The following is a 6,094-nucleotide window of genomic DNA, read 5'->3' on the forward strand; positions in this document are numbered from 1 at the left end:
CCAAAATGGCAATGGAAGTTCTGGAAAGAAGCCGAACCCTTTCAACAAGGGACAGGTGAACCACGTTAGCGTGGAGGAGGTTGAAGCTCAGCCCGATGCAGTAATAGGTAAGTTTTTGGTTAAGTCATTTACTGCACTCGTTCTTTTTGATACTGGTGCATCGCATTCATACATCTCAAGGGGATTTGTGGATAAGTATAACCTATCAACCCAAGCCCTTAGGTCACCCATGTTAGTAACCTCGCCTGGAGTAGAGTATGTGGCTAGTCTATGGTGTGATCGATTACCATTAAGGATTGGTAACTATGTTTTTCCCTCAGACCTAATAGTATTGGAATCTCAAGGATTGGATGTGATATTAGGCATGGATTGGTTATCAAAGTATGAAGGGTATATTGAATGTGCTAGTAAGTCAATTTTGCTTACCACCCCAGAAGGGAGAAGGATCAAGTATGTATCCCGACATGTGCCAAAGAGGACTCAAGTAAATTGCCTAACAGGAGTTGTGCAGGAGGAAGTACCAGTGGTAAGGGATTTTCCTGAAGTATTTCCAGAAGAGTTGCCAGGCATGCCACCGGATAGAGATATTGAGTTTTTGATTGAGCTATTGCCAGGCACAGGGCCAATAACAAAGAGACCATACAGGATGCCTGCAAAGGATTTGGTGGAAATTAAGAATCATATTAAGGAGTTACTGGATAAGGGATATATTCGCCCAAGTTCTTCGCCTTGGGGATCGCCCGTACTATTAGTGGAGAAGAAAGATGGATCGTTAAGGATGGTTGTTGATTATCAAGGATTGAATGAAGTAACGATCAAAAACAAGTACCCACTACCAATGATAAATGATCTGTTTGATCGATTGCAAGGAGCTAAGGTATTTTCCAAGATCGATCTGTGATCAGGATACCACCAGTTGAAGATTCGAGAACAAGATATTCCTAAGACAGCTTTTACCACCAGGTATGGGTTGTACGAGTATACCATTATGTCATTTGGTCTGACTAACGCACCTGCCTATTTTATGAAAATATTGAACAAAGTGTTTATGGAGTTCTTGGATAAGTTCGTCGTAGTGTTCATTGATGATATCCTGGTTTATTCGAAGAATGAAGAGGAACACGAGGAGCATTTGTGTTTGGTACTTGGAAAGCTCAAAGAACATCAATTATATGCCAAGTTCAGCAAATGTGAGTTTTGGTTGAAGGAAGTAGGATTCCTCGGACACGTTATATCTGGAGAAGGTATAGCAGTTGATCCCACTAAAGTTGATACCGTGACCAAGTGGGAAGCCCCAACAACAGTTGGAGAGATCCGGAGTTTTCTTCGACTCGCAGGATACTACCGGAGATTTATTGAGAATTTCTCAAAGATTGCGAAGCCTATGACTGAGTTGTTGAAGAAAGATACCAAGTTCATATGGACAGAGGAATGTGAGGCTAGTTTCCAAGAGTTGAAGACACGCTTAGTTACCTCACCAGTGTTGATTTTTCCAGACCAGACCAAAGATTATGAGGTGTATTGCGACGCTTCACGTCGAGGACTTGGAGCAGTGCTTATGCAGGAAGGGAGAGTTGTTTCATATGCCTCAAGACAACTGAAGCCTCATGACTTAAATTATGCCACGCATGATTTGGAGTTAGCAGCCATAGTACATGCACTGAAGACCTGGAGGCATTTCCTCATTGGAAATCATTGTGAGGTGTACACGGATCATAAGAGTTTGAAGTACATTTTCACCCAGAAGGAGTTGTATCTCAGACAAAGGAGATGGTTGGAGCTTATCAAGGATTATGATATGAAATTGCATTACCACCCCGGAAAGGCTAATGTAGTAGCTGACGCATTAAGCCGTAAGAGCCATGTTAAAACGTTAATGATGGGAGAAATACCCAAGGAGTTAGCAGAAAATCTTCGTGAACTATGTGTGGAAATAGTTTCGAGAGGCTATGTAGCAGCATTGGAGATTCAGTCAACTTTGATGGATAGAATCAGGGAAGCTCAGAAGACCGACAAAGAGATTGCCGCTATAAAGGAGAAACTTAGCAAAGGAAAAGCTAAAGGATTTCGTGAGGATGAACACGACACCCTATGGTTTGAAGACCGTGTTTATGTGCCCAATGACCCGGAGATTAGGAAGTTGATTCTGCAAGAGGCACACGATTCACCATATTCGATTCACCCAGGAAATACCAAGATGTATTTGGATTTGAAGGATATTTTCTGGTGGACCGGAATGAAGAAGGATATTGCGGAGTATGTAGCAGTTTGTGATGTATGTCAGAGAGTAAAGGCAGAGCATCAGAAGACAGCCGGATTGTTACAACCATTGCCGATACCCGAATGGAAGTGGCATAAGCTAGGCATGGATTTTATCACGGGATTGCCCAGGACTCGTTCAGGCTATGACTCGATTTGGGTTGTAGTTGATCGATTGACGAAGGTAGCTCATTTCATCCCAGTAAAGACCACTTACACCAGTGCTAAGTTGGCAAAGATATACATGACCAGGATCGTATGTCTGCATGGAGTTCCAAGGAGTATCGTATCAGATAGAGGAACCCAGTTTACCTCAAAGTTCTGGAAGCAGTTGCATGAAACTTTGGGAACCAGGCTAGAATTCAGTACAGCTTTTCATCCACAGAAAGATGGACAGACCGAGAGAGTCAATCAGATTTTGGAGGATATGCTGAGAGCTTGTGCGCTAGATTATGGATCTGGTTGGGACGACAATTTGCCATATGCAGAGTTCTCTTACAACAACAGTTACCAAACCAGTTTAAAGATGGCCCCTTTCGAAGCCTTGTACGAAAGGAGGTGCAGGACACCATTGTCGTGGGACGAAGTTGGAGACCGCCAGTTGTTTGGACCTGACTTGATTAAGGAGTCTGAACAGAAGGTGAAGTTGATTCGCGATAGGCTCAAGGTAGCTCAGTCCAGACAGAAGAGTTATGTAGATTCTAAGTGGATGGAGACAGTTTACAAAGTCGGAGATAGAGTTTATCTTCGAGTATCTCCACTTCGGGGAACAAAGCATTTTGGAGTTAAAGGGAAGTTGGCGCCACGATTTGTAGGACCATATCGAGTTTTGGAGCGTATGGGAGAAGTGGCCTACAAGTTGGAATTGCCTGAAGGATTGTCAGGAGTTCATGATGTGTTCCACATTTCCCAGTTGAAGAAGTGTCATGCGGAGATGGCTGACATACCCTTAAGAGATACAGTGCCATTGGAAACAATTCAGTTAGATAATGATTTGACGTACGAAAAGAAACCAATTAAGATCCTCGAGTTTGCCAGCCGAGTCACTCGCAGCAAGGTTATCAAGTTTTTCAAAGTTTAGTGGAGCCACCACACAGAGGATGAAGCCACCTAGGAACGAGAGGAAGATTTTCTCAAGGACCACCCTCACCTATTTTCTAGCCAACCCGAATCTCGAGGGCGAGATTCATCTTAAGGGGGGTAGGTTTGTAACATCCCAAATTTTCAATTTGGAATGTTATACATTAGATCATCATTGCATACCATATTTTATTTTGCATTTTGGTTGATCCTAGAAATTCTACGCAACTCAATGACCCACGGAGAGAGTTGGGGATTCCGTTATTTTCATATTTGAGTTTTCTCAAATTTTGAGAATAGGATCATTTGATTTTATTTATTTTATCATCAATTATTTCTATTACAAAAATATGAGAGAGGGAATAAAATGACTTTCCCAAAATAAAGAAATATCGAGGATTTAATAATAAAATCAAATAAGATATTATTTCGGAGTTTTTCGGTGTTTTATTTGAATTTAGGAAAATGTGCGTTTTTCAAAATTGCATTTAGGTCCCAAATAAATGTTCACCTTGTGCGGCTTGATTTTAGAAGCCCGTGAAAATTTATTTTGGAATTTTTAGAGTCCATTTACTATTTCTTTTTATTTTTCTTCTGAGTGAAATAATTAAAAAAACGAACCGACCTACGGGCCGTGTGCGACTAGGACTCCGGCCCGCCAGGGCTTTATAAGCCGGGGCAGCCCACCCGGGGGAAACCCTAGCCCAGCCGCCCGACCGCGCTGCCGCCGCCGCCGGATTCCGCCGCCCGAGGTTCGCCGCGCCTCGACTTTCGTGCCATCGGTTTTTTTAAAATAGATCGGTTTTTGTCGGTTAATTTTTTTCCTAGTTTCGGTTTTTTTAAATAGATCGGTTTTTCCGGTTTATTTAAATAGCGAGCGTTCGTCCGTTCGTTCGTTCTAGCGAACGTTCGTCGTTTTTCTTTTTCTCGGATTAAATCCGTGATTTTTCTGATCGCGATTCCTGATCCGACTTTCGTTCTAGTATAACTTTTCGCTCGTTTATCGGAATCAGGCGATTCAAGCGCCTAGAGTTTCATCTCGAAACCCTCTATCCGTTTAATCAACTTAAACAAGTTTTTGCTACTGTAAAATTTGCCCTAGATCCAGATTACTAGAACGAAGTTGTTTTCTTTCGCCGTTTGACTTTCGTTGCTTCGTTCGAATTGATTCTTTTTGCCAACCGGAGTTCTTAAGTTGAACCTTCTGGTTAGATCTCTTATTTGAGTTTTACCTGTGCATTAGATGAGTACTTATTGTATGCTTGTTTGTTTGTCTGCGATAGAATACCCAGAGTGCGCCGCCTGTTACTTCGAATCGTTAGGTTTCGCGGATCTTCAGTAAGGCAAGTAACACTTTGATCATACCTTTTCTACAACCCAGTTTTATTGCATTAGATCAATCCTCACACATTGCATGGTTAGGATCTAATTAAATTGTGGGATGGGAAGTAGATGAGGTAGAACCTATTACCTGTTTATTATCAAACCTTTGGGAGTTACTTCTACGTTTGCTTATTATGCCATGCTATGATAGTAGACGTGGATTGGGTGAGTGATATCCATGACAGATGTGAGCTTTGTTAATTAATGGTTTATCTAAGGTGGCAACTTAAACACACATCTGGGTGGATTGAGGCACCTGGGTATTCCAGGACTTGCCTGTTTTCTTTTGGTCCACCACCCAGGCTCAAAGGGATCATGAGACTATTCATACTAGAAACTTCCGTGTGCAGCCACAAGCTATTATGGGCTCTAGCATAGTTGACTAAGTCGTGCGAACTCTTAAAGTGGTAGACTAGCAGATGTAGGGGATGTAGGTGGTACGGTCTACCCGATCGTAAGGTGCTAGCGCTTCTGAAAGACTATGTCTCGGTCATCCGTCTTCTCAAACACCATGTAGTGCGAGAAACCAAACGGAGGCGATCGAGTCTTGTGGGGAAAAGTGCGCAAACCTGTACAGAGTGTAATAAACTAATCATGGTTAGCCGTGTCCCCAGTTATGGACATCTTAAGTATCTAGTACTTGGATTATCATGTAATCTCAACATGTTACTCTAAATTAATTTTTTGGGTTATGTTTAATGATGATGCTTAATTGGGATTGAGAATGCTGTCAACCATTCTCAATGTTTAACAACTACCATGATAGTTAAATAAAATTATTCCTTTGAAGTAGGGAAAAATTGGCTTTACGCAAAACTGTAACCATAGAGCTTTCCACCAGCCAAATATGCATATAGTATAGCTGTTTCATCCCATTACTCTCTATGTGTTACCTTGCCAACATATTCCATGTGCTGACCCGTTTCGGGCTGCAACGTTAATGTTGCAGACTTTTTAGACGACAATTAAGGAGTTTTTAGGTCGTGGTTCTATACTCAGTGATGCCATTGGAGTTAATGGACTCACTTATCTTCCAAGCCTTCCGCTGTTATAGTTATTAGATGGCCTTAAGCCATATTTATTGTAATAAGTTCTCTTTTGAGACACTCGATGTAATATGTGTGTAACTGCTACTCTGCTATAAATCCTCCGAGTACTGTGTGGTGTCAGCATTACTGATCCAGGGATGACACCGGAGCACAGAGATCAGACTGTTTGAGGTCTGGTCGCTACAAAGATGGTATCAGAGCACACGCTGACTGTAGGACACGACCACTAAGCTAAAAGACCTAGATCACTATTCACTCTCTTCTCTTCTGACCTCTCATATTTTCTACTCATTTAGGATGGCGGATGCATGAAACAATTTCAC

The sequence above is a fragment of the Triticum urartu genome, chromosome 7A (genome assembly GCF_056163025.1).
Source record: "Triticum urartu cultivar PI428250 chromosome 7A, HENAU_Tu73, whole genome shotgun sequence".
NCBI classification, from domain to species: Eukaryota; Viridiplantae; Streptophyta; class Magnoliopsida; order Poales; family Poaceae; genus Triticum; species Triticum urartu.